Here is a 17,952-nt window from a genome sequence, read left to right as displayed (position 1 = left end):
TTTAGAGGGGAGGGGGGAGGGGGGATCGGTTAGCCCGGTGATGGGTATTAAGGAGGGCATGTACTGCATGGAGCACTGGGTGTTATACGAAAACAATAGATCATGGATCACCACATCAAAAACTAATGATGTATTGTATGATGACTAAACATAATAAAATTAAAAAAAAAAGAAATACAAAGGGTAATAAAAGAATATTTTGAAAAAATTACATGCCAACACATTGGACAACTAGAAGAAATGGATAAATATCTACAAATGTGTAACCTCCCAAAACTGAATCAGGAAGAAATAGAATATTTGAACAGACTGATTACCAGTAATGAAACTGAATCAATAATCAAAAAACGTCCAACAAATAAAAGCCCAGGACCAGATGGCTTCATTGGTGAATTCTACCAAACACTAAAAGTAGAGTTAGTACCTATTCTTCTCATACTATACCCAAAAAATAGAAAAGGAAGGAAAGCTTCCAAATTCATTCTACAAGGCCAGCATTACCCTGATATCAAAACCAGATAAAGACAGTACCAAAAAAGAGCTGCAGATCAATATCTCTGATGAACATTGGTGGGAAAATCCTTAATAAAATATTAGCCAACCAAATCCAAAAACATATTAAAAAACATTCACCACAATCAGGTGGAATTTATTTCCAGAATGCAAGTGTGGCTCGATATTTGCAAATCAATTAACATGATACATCATATCAACAAGAGAAAGGATAAAAACCATACAATCATTTCAATAGATGCAGAAAAAAATATTTAACAAAGCACAACATCCATTCATGATAAAACCCTCAACAAAGTAGGTTTAGAGGGAATATATGTCAACATAATAAAGGCTATTTACGAAAAACCCACAGCTAACATCATCCTGAATGGTAAAAAACCGAGAGCTTTTGCCCTAAGATCATGAATAAGACAAGGATGTCCACTCTTACCACGTTCATTCAACATAGTATTGGAAGTCTAGCCACAGCAATCAGGTAAGAAAAATAAATAAAAGACATCCAAACTGGTAAGGAAGAAGTAAAACTTTCACTATTGCAGATGAAATGATACTATATTTAAAAAATCCTAAATACTCCACCGAAAAAATACTAGACCTGATAAATGAATTTGGTAAGGTTGTAGGATACAAATGAATATACAGAAATCTGTTGCACTTCTATACACTAATAATGAAGGAGCAGAAAGAGAAATTAAGAAAACAGTCCCGGGCGCCTGGGTGGCTCAGTTGGTTAAGCGACTGCCTTCGGCTCAGGTCATGATCCCAGGGTCCTGGGATCGAGTCCCGCATCGGGCTCCCTGCTCTGCAGGGAGCCTGCTTCTCCCTCTCCCACTCCCCCTGCTTGTGTTCCCTCTCTCGCTGTGTCTCTCTCTGTCAAATAAATAAATAAAATCTTTAAAAAAAAAAAAAGAAAACAGTCCCATTTTCAATTGCACCAAAAATTCATAAAATATCTAGGAATAAACTTAACCAAGGAGGTGAAAGACCTATACTCTAAAAACTATAAAACACTGATGAAAGAAATAGAAGACAACACAAACAAATGGAAAGACACTCCATGCTCATGGATGGGAAGAACAGACATTGTTGAAATGTCCATACTACCCAAAAGAATCTACAGATTTAATGCAATCCCTATTAAAATACCAACAGCATTGGGGCGCCTGGGTGGCTCAGTCAGTTAAGCATCTGCCTTCAGCTCAGGTCATGATCCCACAGTCCTGGGATGGAGCCCCACATTGGGCTCCTTGCTCAGTGGAAAGTCTGCTTCGCCCTCAGCCCCTCCCCTCTCCCGCTCATGTGTGCACGCTCTTTCACTCACTTTCTCTCAAATAAATAAATAAAATCTAAAAAAAATAAAAATAAAAAATAAAATAAAATACCAAAAGCATTTTCACAGGGCTAGACCAAATAATCCTAAAATTTGTATGGAACCTCAAAAGACTTTGAATAGCCAAAGCATTCTTGAAAAAGAGCAAAATTGGAGGTATCACAATCTCAGATTTCAATATATACTGCACAGTAATCAAAACAGTATCATACTGGCACAAAAATAGGCACATAGATCAATAGAATGAGATAGAGAGCCCAGAAATAAACCATGATTATATGGCCAATTAATCTTCAACAAAGGAAGAAAGAATATGCAATGGGAAAACGACAGTCTCCGCAACAGCTGGGGAAATTGGACAGCTACATGAAAAGAATGAAACTAGACCACTTTCTTACACTATACACAAAAATAAACTCAAAATGGATTAAGGACCTAAATGTAAGACTGGGAACCAAAGAAATTCTAGAAGAGACCAGGTCAGTGATTTCTCTGTCACTGGCCATAGGAACATTTTTATAGATGTGTCTCCTGAGGCAAGGGAACAAAAAGAAAAAGAAACTACTGGGACTACACCAAAATAAAAACTCCTGCACAGGAGAGGAAATAATCAACAAAACTAAAAGACAACCTACAGAATGGGAGAAGATATTTGAAAATTACATATCCAATAAAGGGTTAGTATCTAAAATATATAAAGAACTGAAGAACTGATACAACTCAACACCAACAAACTAAATAATCCAATTAAGAAATGGGCAGAAGACATGAACTGACATTTCTCCAAAGCAGACATACCAATGGCCAACAGACACATGAAAAGATGCTCAACATCACTAATCATCAGAGAAATGTAAATCAAAACCACAATGAGATATCACCTCACACCTATCAGAATGGCTAAAATCAAAAACACAAGAAACAGGGCGCCTGGGTGGCTCAGTTGGTTAAGCGACTGCCTTCGGCTCAGGTCATGATCCCAGAGTCCTGGGATCGAGTCCCGAATCGGGCTCCCTGCTCTGCAGGGGGCCTGCTTCTCCCTCTCCCCCTCCCCCTGCTGGTGTTCCCTCTCTCGCTGTGTCTCTCTCTGTCAAATAAATAAATAAAATCTTTAAAAAAAAAAAAAAACAAACAAAAAAAACCACAAGAAACAACAAATGTTGGTGAGGATATGGAAAAGAAGAAACCCTCGTACACTGTTGGTAGGAAAGCAAACTGGTGTAGCCACTGTTGAAAACAGTATGGAAGTTCCTCAAAAAATGAAAAAAATAGAATTACCATATGAGAATTACCATCAAAACCACAATGAGATATCACCTCACACCTATCAGAATGGCTAAAATCAAAAACACAAGAAACAGGGCGCCTGGGTGGCTCAGTCGTTAAGCGGCTGCCTTCGGCTCGGGTCATGGTCCCGGAGTCCTGGGATCGAGTCCCACATTGGGCTCCCGGCTCAGCGGGGAGCCTGCTTCTCCCTCTGACCCTCTCCCCTCTCATGCTCTTTCTCTCTCAATTAAATAAATAAATAAAATCTTAAAAAAAATTTTTTTTAAAGAATAATGAATTACAGTTATTGGTTTATATATTTGGCAAATTTATTTAGTATTTATATGCCCAAAACTGTGAAAGGTAGATTTTACGCTGCTTGCAAACTAACAAGTTAGATTGCCATAGTTTCTTGGAAGAAAGTTTCTTTCTTTTTTTTTTTTTAAAGATTTTTATTTATTTGTTTAACACAGAGAGCACAAGTAGGCAGAGCAGCAGAGAGAGGGAGAGGGAGAAGCAGGCTCTCCGCCGAGCAGGGAGACTGGAGCCTGATGCGGGGTTCGATCCCAGGACCCTGGGACCACGACCTGAGCCGAAGGCAGCCGCTTAACGACTGAGCCACCCGGGCGCCCCTTGGAAGAAAGTTTCTTGAAGATTTAACAATCCTAGGTCAGAGTTACAGGATAGTTTATTGTTATTCACAAAAATAGCAGTAGCTTGAGCATTTTGCCACAAATATTTCACAAAATTCTAAGAAACATGAGTTTGAAATCATAATATAGACCACTCTGAGCTATAGCTAGAAAAGAAATTATAGAAATTGACTCAGATTGATCACAAGTATTCAAAATACCAAGTACAAAATATGTAATATTTTTACATATATGTATAAATCCCAAGAAAGAAAAATTAAAAAAAAAAAAACACACCTTGGTACATGATGGTGAAAATACAGCATATCTAAGTCAAAGAAAAGGCAAAACTAAGTAAATAAGAGGCAGGTTACCTTCAGGGTGGTAATATGCTGGAAGTTGATTTTTGTCAGTAACAATGGAAATGGGGAGACATTAGAGTATATCTTCAGTGGGCTCAGGGAAACTTGCTATTAATCTAACATTATATGTCCAGCAAAATATCTTTCCAGAATGAGGATAAAATAAAGATACTTAAAAAAAAAAAAATGAACCAGTGTTTCACTAACGCAAACTCACTAAAAGAAATTCTAAAGAACATATTTTGGCAAAAAATAAAGTGATTAGAGACAGAGGCTTTCAAAAGTTAGCAGAAATGATGTGAAAAGAATGTAATAAATATATGAGTAAATATTTTTAAAAAACCTTAATGTCTTGGGAAGAGAACATACTAATAGAGCTAATCAATATACCCAACAAAAGTTTATAGCCAGCTGGGGATAATCAGAGTGTTCAGATCCTTATGTTGTTCAGAAGGAGAAAAATATAGATTAATTTTAGACTTAGACTAAACCCAAAGCAGGTAGAAGGAAGAAATTATAATAACAAAGCAGAAGTTAATGAAATAGAAAACAAATATGTAATAAAAAGGAAGATCAGTGAAGCCAAATGTTATTTGAAAAGAATAATGAAATTAGCAAATCCATAGCAAGACCAAACTAGAGAAAAAAAGGAGGCACAGTAAATATTAATAGCAACAAAAAAATGACATAAGTACATAGACTCTAAAAAAGTAGGAATATTGTAGAAACCTACTTTAAAAACAAACTGACAAATACTTATACCTATAAATAAATATAAATATAAATCCCTATAAAATTTGCCAAAACGGATCCAATAAGCAACAGAAAGCTTGTGTAATTATTTAACAATTAAATAAATTCTATTATTAGGTAATTCTCTTCACACAAAGAACACACAAGGCCCAGATGATTATGCTGGTGAATTGTAACAAACGTTCAAGCAACAAATGATCCTAGTCTTTTTTTTTTTTAAGATTTTATTTATTTATGAGAGAGAGAGAGAGCAAGAATGAGCAGTGGGGAGGGGCAGAGGGGGAGGGAGAAGCAGACTCCCTGCTGAGCAGGGAGCCTGATGCACGCTTGATCCCAGGACCCTGAGATCATGACCTGAGCTGAAGGCAGACGCTTAACTGAATGAGCCACCCAGGTGCCCCCAAATGATTCTAGTCTTATACAAACTATTCCATTGTACAGAAAACAAGGGTTTCTACCCAATTCATCTATTAACAAAGACCCAAAAACCCAAGCCAAATTTTAACAGATCAAATCATGCAATGTAATAAGACGGTACACCATGTTAAAAGCAGGTCCATTGTAGGAATGCAAGATTAGAAAATAATTAATGCAATTCACTATATTAACACATTAAGAAAGAATAATGACCATTTTGATAGATACAGAAGAATACATTAAAATTCAACATTCAGTTTCAGCAAACCAAGAATAACTTAACAACTGATACATACCAAAAACAATCTCTACAGCAAACCTTATATTTAATTGCAAAATACTGGCAACATTTCCAAGATTAGGAAAAACCAATGTGCCCATTTTCAACATTTATATTCAACATTATAAATTAGATATCCTAGCCACAGCAGAAAGGCAAGGAAGATTTGGAAAGGAAAAAACAAAATTGTTCTTATTGGAAAATGATATGACTATAAACATAAAAAAAATCTACACATAAGTTATTAAAATTAGACGGAGGCTTAGAATTTTTCTTCTTAAAACCATATAAAAAATCAGTTGCATTCCTATACATCAGTAATAAATATTTTAAAATATAATTTAACAAAGACTATAATTTACAATAGCATTAAAAACTTTAAAGTACATCATGATAAATCTATCAAAAGATGCACAAGATCTTTATCAAGTAAATGGAAAAGCTTTTAGAAAGACATTATAAAATATCTAAATAAAGAGATACACTATATTCATGAATTGGAAGACTCAAAATAAAAAAGAGGTCAATTATTCATCAGTTGATATATAGAGTCAATGCAATTGTAATAAAAATCTCAACAGGTATTTTTTATGCATCTTGCTAAGTCTATTTTACAGTGTATCTGGAGGAGAAAAATGCCAAGAACTTTAAGACATTCACAAAGTAGAAAAAATAAATGAAGGCTCTTGTTTTACCAGATATCAGGTCTTCTTATAACATCAAGATAATTAAGTCAGAATGATATCGGTGGAAAGATACTTAAGTTGACAAACAGAGCAGAACAGAGAACCTAAAACAGCCCAAAAAGCACTAAAAACATACAAACTAACTAGTTCATGTGTGACAGAGGGGCATTAAGGATCAGGTTTTCAGAACACCAGACTGGGATGTTGAATAGCCATATGGAAAACAAAATAAAAACTGCTTCCAATTGGACTGATTTAAATGGTCTTATCAAAATGAGAAAACTGTTGAGACAATATAGTCTAATACCTTTACACATTTTGGGTAGGAAATTAACCTTTGAATAGGACAAAGGGTTATAAACAATAAAAGAAAAAATGGATAAACAGCATTCCGTTAAAGGTGAGAACATTTTTTCATCCAAAGTCACCATAAAGAAAGCAAAAGGATAAGCTATAGACTGGGAGAAATTTATTACACTCCTAAGTAAGAAGACATTTTGATTAAAATACATAAAGAACTCCTACAAATCAATGAGATAATGAACAATAGCTTACTTTAAAATGGGCTGTCTTAAACACTTCACAGAAAAATCCTAATGGCTCGTTGCCATATGAAAAGATGCATTCACTAGCAATCAGGAAAATGAGAACTCTAACCACAGCAGCATGACCTCTCACACTCACCACACCAGCAAAAATTATGATGTTTGACCGTTTCAAATGTTGCAGTCACCTTCTCCCCTGCTGAAGGAGTACATCTATTTGAGCAGGCTAACTGCCCAACAAACAAACCCAACAATAATATAATCATTCAGGAACTACAGGAATATATTTCTCATTTATATAAAAACCAGAATAAATGCCCAAATTATCAAGTGGCAGGGATCCAGTCTCCTTTCATCTTACAACTCTGTCATTTTCAATATGTGGCTTCTAAGACTATCTTGGGGTGTTCTCCTGTCAGCCCTCAAGAAGAGGGAAAGCCTTTAGAGGATTCCATGGGGAAGGCTAGTACAAGCCAACTTTTGGAGTAGCACAATCACTGTTGTTCCAATCTGATTGTCTTACACTCTAGTTACATAGCATCCTCTACCCCTAAAAGGCATGCTGCCAAATGCAGGTTACCTGTGTGCACAGGAAGAAGAAACAGCTGATCTCCATTGCAGTGTATAAATTGTTAGGACTACTTTTACAAAATAATTTGACATCATCTAGTAAAGCTGGATATGCATCCAACCTTTTCATAGATGTACACCAGCAGACATGGGCAAGAATGCTATATATTGATAAGATTATGATATTGTATGCCATAATAAGAACCTAAATGCCCATCAAATTTAAATGGATAAATAAATCATAGTATAAACTTACAATTGAATATTATATGATAGTGAAATTTAAAATATCCCAGCTGTTTTCAACAATGTGGATGGATCTCAAGAAGACGCATTTTCACATAAAACCCAAGCAAAAGCCTTCATTTTATAAAATGATCAATAATTTTTAAAAAATATGGTTCAGGTATACAGATATATTTGGAAAAACCATTAAGATAAACACAAAAGTTCAGAACAGTGATCAATTTTGAGAAGGGAAGGAATGGATGGGATCAGGAGGAAATCTAAAAAGTGGTGTTATTTTCCTTATACAGGGTGCTGGGTGTGAGGGTATATATTATACCATTATTCTTTAATCTTTATATTGTATTCATACTTTGTAAGTGTTCTTCTGCAACTACTCAATACTTATAAAAACAATACTTAATAGGGGCACCTGGGTGGCTCAGTCGGTTAAGCAGCTGCCTTTGGCTCAGGTCATGATCCCAGGGTCCTGGGATCGAGCCCCACATCCGGCTCCCTGCTCAGCAGAGAGCCTGCTTCTCCCTCTCCCTCTGCCTGCCACTCTGTCTACTTGTGCTCGCTCTCTCTCTATCAAATAAATACATAAAATCTTTAAAAAAAAAAAAAAAGAAACAGTACTTAATAGAATATGTGCTGCCGAAGCGAGCACAAGAACAGTACTTAATAGAAAAGAGTGGTTCTTTAAAAACCATGTTTAGTAAGAAATCACACAAATGAAGTGTCTGCAATCATAAATCTGTGGAATTGGGACATTTCTGACTGTCTTCAGTGAATATTTTATAGTCTCACAGGCATCTCTGGTCTGAAGGTTAATAACTACTGTTAATTTAGCCATCATGTTTTAATTTAATGCAATTACTCTTACAGAAGTTAACATCAGAGTTACCTTGCTATTAGAACTGTGTCCTTGTTATTCATAGACTTGATTTTGATGAAAATCATATCCTTACTGCATTAAGCCAACAGGACAGGCTTTATTTCCATTTAATTTCATATTGCTTTATTTTACTGGCAACCCAGTTTTTCGCTAGCAAATTGTTTTTACATTTTTACTAAACATTTTCCCTGTTTCCCCTTATTTTAATAATTATATTGGCAAAACTCTAATTACTATCTCCAGTACCGGAATTTTAGGAAACATAATTAATTCAAATTTTAATATACTTTGATGCCTTTGTACTTTAACTGTAAAATTTAATATGATGTCTTGTATTTAACGGCATGTTACTATATTATTTCTGCCACAAAATGGAATCATTCCTTCCATACAGTCTCTCATTTATCATGGTGAAATACTTTCCCTCCGATTAATTATTAATACAATTTTAGCATGAATAGATCCTGTTTTATATCACATGATTTTGTAATAACTGCATTCTCATGAAAATAATCTTCTCAGAAAACTGAAAATATTTTAGTGCATATTAAATTATATAGTCTTCCTAATTGCAGACAGCTTAGAAAATATGACATTAAAGAAAATTATAAATTAGTAACAAAAATTTTCTGGAATAGATAAAAATCCCTTTTTTAATCCCTCTTTTTAACTCTTATTCTTAGTTTAGATATCTAAAAGAACAAAATATTTGAGTATTTAACTTAAATTCTTTAATTACATAAAGAAAATGGAAGAGGGAGTTGTGCTAGTATTTTCTGGGTTATTTGCCTCTATAAGACCTCCTTAAATTGCTACCTTAAGATGTCCCTAAGAGGAGACTATGTTATATAAGGTAGATAGGGAAGCACAAGAAGGAGAGATGTGAGAGAAGATAGATAGATAGATAGATAGATAGATAGATAGATAGATAGATGAAAGATAAATAGATGATAGATAGCTAGATAGATGATAGATGATAGATGATAGATAGATAGATAGATAGATAGATAGATAGATAGATAGATAGATAGATGATAGAAAAAAAATAGAGCTCTCTTTTTTTTCACTTCTTATTTTGATTTTAGGATACTGCCAATATGTGAAGGAATCTAACAGCCAGAGGACTTCCTTGGTTATGGGAAGTCCCATGTGCCAATTTCCCACCCCAAAATGCCAGGCCAATAACATTGGGCTGTGGGATGATGAAAGGCATTGCAATGTCCAGCAACAAAAGAGACCCGGTCAGCTCTGTGTCAATATCCCATTAACATCCAGAGACAGCCTTGGGGGAGCTGTAAAGTTGCTTTGATCAAGCAACCCTGTGTGGCCACGCCAGACTAGTCCTGAAAATACTTATTCATGTCTCTTAATTGCAAAGTCAAATCAGTTTTCTCAGGACATTCCTTAACTTCACATGCCCTAGAACTGCCAGAAGATAACCCCTAAAAACCCAGGCAGCCCAGAGTCCCTCAACTGGGTATAGAATGTAACAGGACTGACGTCAAGGGGGAAAGTCAGGGCTGACCCCACATGGCCTATGGCCCCCATGTGGAACACTCTTCTTGAGTCAAGCTTTGACCAGTGTTTTATATTTAGAGGAAAGCTTCTGTGAAGAGAGTGTTACTATGCTCTGAGAGTTCCTCCACAGGATACTTACCACATTAGGATTCCCCTTCTGTCCCAGATTGCTGTGAGTCTCTTCCATTACCTCAGGAAAATACTGTGGGGGCTCTCTTCCTAGGCTGGGATGGCTCTAGCAAGCCTCAGAGCAGAACTTAGTAGACTGTGACATTTTCTGAGCAATGCGATGCTCTGAAGAGACCCAGGAGCCAACATTATGACTCGGGCACCTCCGAGGTGGGTTGTTTTTTTCTCTGACACTGGTCTAGAAGAGAAATTCCTGTATCTACTGTGAGTCATCATTCTCCTGGAGCCACTTGAGAAAATATAAAGAAAAGGTGGACTTGCCTACAGATAAGCATCTTCTTGTTTTTTAGGTAATCTATGCTGACATGTCAGCTTAACTTAACAAAGACATAAAATGATCATCTTGTTCCTCAACCTGTCTCTCCCTCTCCAAACACAGAATCCCAGCCACACACACCTCTGGATAAAGGGTAGTCAATTTCAGTAGGCATGTGGAGAGAGAACAAGCAGCCAGCCACATTTAAAAGGGCCTGCGTCCCTCCCTCTTTCTCCTTTCAGTGCTATGGTGCACTGACTTCTAACCCTCCCAAAGTTCATTTCCACCCTCTCCAATGCCTCAGGGTATAGGACATATTTTCAGCAAAGGGATATTTGCATGATTCTTTGGACATGTGTCATTGTCCTCATGCGTATTGAAAATAAAATGCCTCAGAAAGGTATGGCCCAAGGCACTAACTCCCTGCTTATCACATTCACCTGCCTATAAGAGACCAGCTCAGGCTCCTCTGACTGGCCATAGAGAAAAGCTGAGCTGTTACAAATGATTTTAATAAATGCAAACTACAATCAGACGTTTTAGGTCTTCTAGGGTTGGCCCTTTAAGTTGATTATCAGTTTACAAGTTATTTTGTAAAGTGCATGCATGAATTTTATACAGGTAATGATATTAGGTGTAACCAACTCTCATTTATCAGTGAGGTGTCACATGACCCAGTCCTTAATTTTCATGGCCCAAGAAGTGCTAAAGGTTTTAAGTAGTTAGGAACTGAAGAATAGAATGAAATTCAGCCATCATTTGACCAAACTGACATTGAGTGGCAATATTTCAGTACAGTTGCTAGAGATATATCAATTTCTTCTCCTTTGTAGATGGATTGGTAAAGGTCATTCACATTTACTTACCTACTGTACAGTGTCCCCTATGGTTTTGTGATACTCTTTTATATGAACTGGAAGCTCTATTTATAGCTTTCCCTAATTGCACATTCAACTTTGTTCACATTTCTTCTTGAACATATGCCATTAAATTTATGGGGGTTCTTGTTCAAGCGCTCACATTATTTCTTCTAGACTTAAAAGAAATGGCTGATTTTGCATTACAATGGGTTTTCCTGTGGAGAGAACTGCCCTGAAAAAATCTTATAAAAAGTTATGTGCAAGAACTTATATGTCCATTATAGTTGATCTGATGGGACCTCAGGCAAAGACTAGAGACGATATCCTCAATATGCTCTACTCTGTACAAGGCATACGACATATTTTGTCCATGTAATTGATAATAACTGGGACACACACAAATTTCTCTAGCTTTAATTCAAGAGAAACATACCAATAGAGGATCGTTAGATGTTGTATTTGATCATTTACTCACTTGAGTACTAAGATGTTAGTCTTAAATGGTTAACTTTTATTTATTTTTACTATTATGATTAAGAACATTACAAAGAAAATTTGTCATCGAAATGAATCCTATTGATAGTAGTAACAATGTAGAAAATATTAAAAATAGATTAAATTGGTGGGAAAAAAGCAATTTTAAGCAATGCCTCTATGTTAGTTTCCCACTCTTTATGCTTTGGGGTATGCATCTAACAGGATACACACATAAATCTTATTAGTGTTAATTGTCTAAATACCTAAATTCCTTGACACTTCTCTGAATATTTAAGTCAGATTGTAACAAAATCAAGTACTTGTTCACTTTGCAAAGGTGCACTGAGAAGATAAAATGGCAGTAACTTATTTTATCTGTAAGGTTTGAGGTTAAGCAGTATTAATGGTTGGTTAATGGCTTAATGAGTGGGCTACAGACCATTTAAGCATGCAATGAACCTTAGCTTTTCAATGACTTTCCTAATGAAAGATCTATATGACTGCATGTCTTGTGTCACAATAGAGATAGTAGGGGAGGTAACTAATCAATTGTGATGGTAAATCAATTGATCTGTAACCCTGTTTTCATACAGTGAGAAAGATATGGAGAGAGCATTTTACTATAGCTTTATTTCTAGCTGAAGATCAATAAATAAAAGAGACAGCTCACTATTTGAAAATGTTCCCTTTTACTGTGCTTCAAAAGCCTGGCAGATTGATGTCCTATATCATAGACGTGTCGGTTTCCTTTGTCACTTCTCAAAGATTTAAAGTTCTTACACATTAAATATATGATAGAGAATATCTGTGAGTCTAGACTTTATTATCATGACCAAGGTTCAGATTAAAGATAAAGCTGTGGCATGACAAAAATTTGCCATTTGGTTTATAATATTCATGGATATCATCTTTAAATGGTCCACCAAAGGAAAGAGTCTATTATTCTCATTAGCCAATTTTTCTTTTAGAAAAATATAGAACATAGGAAAATAACCATAATACTAGTGCTGTTAGCATTTTAAAATAGTTTGAGGGGTGTCTGGGTGGCTCCGTCATTTGGACATCCATCTCTTGATTTCAGCTCAGGTCACGATCTCAGGGTTGTGAGATTGGGTCCTGTGTTGGGATCCAGGCCAGACATGGATCCTGCTTGGGATTCTCTGCCCCTTCCCTCCCAACTTTCCACTCTCTCCCTCTCTCTAAAAAAAATAAAAATAAAAAATAAAATATAATAGTTTGGGATAGTGTTAAGAAAATGAAAAGACAAGCCACAGACTGGGAGGAAATATTTGCAAAATGCCTATCTGATAAGGGATTTGTATCCAAAATTTGCAAAGAACTCTGAAAACTCAACAATAAAAAAACCCAAATAACCCAATTTAAAGATAAGCAAAAGATCTGAACAAGTACTTCACCAAAAATGATATATAAATAGCAAATAAGCACCTGAAAATACGTTCAACATCATTAGTCATTAGGGAAATAAAATTAAAACCTCAATGAGATATTATTATCCACTTATTGAAAAGGCTAAAATAAAAAGAACTGACAATACCAAGTGCTGACAAGGATGTGAAACAATTAGAACACACACACACTACGGGTAGCAAATCAATGGTACAGTTTGTCAGTTCTTCATAAAGTGAGACAAATACCATTCAATCCAGTAATCCCACTCCTAAGTATTTACCCAGGAGAAATGCAACTTATGTTTAAATAAATAAAATAAGAACCTGTATAAAATGTTTATAATAGGTTATTCATAACTACAAAAGAAAGTGGAGATAATCCAAATAGTCTATAATTGGTGAATGAATAAGGAAACTTGGAAAAACTCACCACAGTGGAAAAAGGTAAATAAAGGAAGAAACTACTGATATGGATGTGATGTTATATCTCTCAAAAAGATTATGCTAAATCAAAGAAGCCAGATTCAAAGGGTTACATAGTATATGAGTTCACTTATGTGACATTCCATGTGTACAAATCTGTGGATTATGTCTACAGTCACTCTCCTATATTTTCTACCTTTAGTCCCCACTGTCATGTGAAAAGTTTCAATGTTTCTCTTTTGCTGTTAGAATGCAGCACATTTTCGGGGCGCCTGGGTGGCTCAGTTGGTTAAGCGACTGCCTTCGGCTCAGGTCATGATCCTGGAGTCCTGGGATCGAGTCCCGCATCAGGCTCCCTGCTCGGCGGGGAGTCTGCTTCTCCCTCTGACCCTCCTCCCTCTCATGCTCTCTGTCTCAAATAAATAAATAAATAAATAAAATCTTTAAAGGATGCAGCACATTTTCTTTTTCATTAAAGTAAAACACCCTTCTCTAATGGATGCATTCCACTGTTCTTGATCCTTCTATTCTCTGAAATGCAATGTTCAGCCTTACACAGCAATAAGTGGTGGAGTCCAGATTTAAATCCATGCAGCAATCACCATGAGCATGGCTTCCAGATATTGTTATCTATATTGGACGTTCCCTACTCTTAAGCATCAAGACTTCTGGCCCCAGAGTGGACAAAACTAGACATGCAGGTCCTCTTTGAAATGCTGCTTTTAAAAACAGACCCTTTTTTGGTATATGTTACATGTTACCTTGTCACCTCTCATTTATGTGCTCCAAGTATGTGTCACATTATATTTAGTTAGCTCCTTATGTATCTGGATGCTTAGTGTACCTGGGAACCCATCAAGATCTAGCATTTATTTGTATTGTCTTGACACTTCTATCATTGGTTATCTTTTAGTAAGTTCTCAACATGTTTTGACAAATAAATAAATGAAAGCATGCCTTTAATGCTAAGGGTAACTTGATCTTTAGAAGTTCTCAAGCTCTTCTTAAACTTTGGAAGAAGGCCAAATCTTCATCCTCTGGTGGATAAAATGAAAAGAGTTGAGTAGCTAAGTATTCCCCTTGGAGTATTTTTGAAGCTTGCACCCAAGATAAAATGATATAAAATAAGGCTACTATGAATTTGTGTAAAATACTTAATTCTAATTATAGAAGTTACTAATGATCTACTAATTACTTTTTGCGCTACACAATACTCAAAGCACTAGCACATTTTATTAGATTACCTTTAAGATATTTTCACTTTAAATAAAGCGATGTTACTGTGCATCTCTAAAATTTTTTTTCAAGTTTTTATTTAAATTCCAGTTAGTTAACATACAGTGTAATATTAGCTTCAGGTGTAGAATGTGGTGATTCATCACTTACATATAACACCCAGTGCTCATCACAACAAGTGCCCTCCTTAATCCCCATCCCCCATTTAACCCATCCCCCCATCCACCTCCCCTCCAGCAACCTTCAGTTTGTTCTCTATAGTTAAGAATCTCTTTTACGGTTTGCCTCTCTTTTTTCCCCGTATGTTGAGTTTTGTTTCTTAAATTCCACATATGAGTGAAATCATATGGCATTTGTCTTTCTCTGACTTATTTTGCTTAGCGTAATAGTCTCTAGCTCCATCCACGTCATTGCAAATGGTAAGATTTCATTCTTTTTTATGACTGAGTAATATTCCATGTATATAATGGAATATGTGTATAATGATGTGTGTATATATATATATGGTATGTATGTATATGGTATATATATGTATATATGTATTATATGTATATATATGCATACATATATATACATACCATACATATATATGTGTATATATATGTATATATTATGTATATATGTATATATTATGTGATATATATATCACACCTTCTTTATTCATTCATGAATCGATGGACATTTAGGGTCTTTCCATAATTTGGTTATTGTAGATAATGCTGCTATAAACATTGGGGTGCATGTATCCCTTTGAATTAGTATTTTTGTATCTTTTGTGTAAATACCTAGTAGTGCAATTGTTGGGTCATAGAGAAGTTCTATTTTTAACCTTTTGAGGAAACTCCAAACTGTTTTCCGGAGTGGCTGCACCAGTTTGCATTCCCAACAACAGTATAAGAAGCTTCCCCTTTCTCTTCATCCTCGCCAACATCTGTTGTTTCCTAAAACAACAACATCTTACCTGTGCATCTCTAAAATTCTTAAACCTTTATGGTTTTTCTCTCTATTTTTTTCAATTTATTTTTTTAACAAGTACTATACTTCATGCTCCCACCATTATTCTTCCTAGTCGCTCTCATTTCCCCAGGATTTTTATTATCTCTAGAATATTTTTATGCATATGTTAATATGATATAGTCTTATTCTTCCTTGTTTTCAAATGTCAAATGTAGCATGCTACTGTTCTGGACCTTGCTTTTTCACATAACAATGTATTCTGTGTCTTTGCCATTCTATATGCAAAGATAGCCCATCTCTTCTTTAGATCTGTATAGTTCTGCAATTTTTGGCTATATCATAGTCAGTACTGGCTTGCTTCCAATATTTTGTTATTATAAGCAATATCACAGTGTAATATTATAATTGAGTCACTTGAGTTGTGCAGTGTATCTGAAGGTCACATTCCCAGAAGCAGCATTTCTGGGTTCAAGAGTAAATGCATCTATAAATTTGAAGCTATTGTCAAGTCTACCTTCCGTAAATGTTGTACTATTCTGCACTTCCCAAAAATGTGTAACTGTGTCTCCTTTCCCCACGGCTTCATCAACAGAGCATGTTAACAACTTTTTTACTTTTTTTCAATCTAAGAGGTGAGAAAAGATACCTAGTTTCAGTTTACACATCTCTTATTATGAGTGATGTTTTCCTTCTGTTTATATTTTTGTACCAGTTATATTTCTTTTTCTATGAGCTGTCTCTATGTCTCTTGCTCATTTTTATCTATAGGGTATTGGTCTATTTCCACTCAATTTCTAGTAGCTGTCTATAGATCATGAAGATTACCCATTGTATCTAATATGAGCTCTAGATAGTTTTCCCTAATTGGTATTTGTCATTTTACTTTGCTTATAAATATATTTTGTTTTGTTCTATTTTGTTTTATTTTAATTGAAGTACAATTGACATACAGATGTGTAACACTTTCAGATGTATAACGCTTCTGTGTACTTACCTGAAGAAAACAAAAATACTAACTCAGAAAGATATATGCACCCCTATGTTTATTACCACAACATTATTTCAGTAGCCAAGCTATGGAAACAACTTAAGTGTCCAATGATAGATGAATGGATACAGAAGATGTAATATATGTACACATACACACACACACACACACACACACAATGGGATATTACTCAGCCATAAAAAAAATGAAATCTTGCCATTTGCAATAACATGGATGGACCTAAAGGGTATTATGCTAAGGGAAATATATCATACAGAGAAAGAAAAATAACATATGATTTCATTTATATGTGGAATCTAAAAAATAAAACAAATGAACAAATAAAAACTGACTCATAAATTCAGAGAACAAACCAGTGGTTTCCAGAGGAAAGGAAGGTGAGGGGCTGGTGAAATAAGTAAAGGGAGATTAAGGAATACAAACTTTAAAAATAAAGTTTTACTTGATTTATAAAATAAATAAGTCAAGGGATGAAATGTACAGCATAGGGATTATAGTCGATATTGTAATAATTTTATATGTAACTACATTTATTGGTGTGAACATTTTGTAATGTATATAATTTTTGAATCATAGTGTTGTTTCATTTTTGTCATAGTAATGTATTTCTTATTTTTACATAGCAAAAGTTCTCAATCTTTTCCTTTATCACTTCTGGATTTTGGATCATAGAAAGTTTTTTTTCCAATCCAAGATTATAAAAAAGAGAAGCCATGCTTTTTTCTAGTACTTCAATGGTTTCCCTTTCCACATTTAAATCTTGTATTTATTTTCTTGATGTATAATACAAAAGATTCAACTTTGTTTTTTTCCCCAAGTAGTCACCTATTTACTCCAAAGGCATTTATTAAAATGGCCCAACTTTACTCCAGTGATCTGAGTTGGCACCTTTATTATAACCTAAAGTCCCATGTATATTTCTCTCTACTTCTATGCTCTCTAGTATGTTTCTTCATTTGTCTGTTTGTCTATAATACATACTACTTGTGTTTTTATATCAGGTTCCTCTTAGTTAAAGGCAGAAATATCAACCGATATGGGGAATATGGCTTGCATTTCATATTGACAAGTATGACAATTACTTGTCACTCTGTCTCCAGCTCTTCCTAAAGTTTAAATTACCACCTAGATCTCATTT

This window comes from Leptonychotes weddellii, chromosome 3, assembly GCF_054177405.1.
Source record: "Leptonychotes weddellii isolate Sample4059 chromosome 3, ASM5417740v2, whole genome shotgun sequence".
Lineage (NCBI taxonomy): Eukaryota > Metazoa > Chordata > Mammalia > Carnivora > Phocidae > Leptonychotes > Leptonychotes weddellii.
This window is presented reverse-complemented; position numbering follows the sequence as displayed.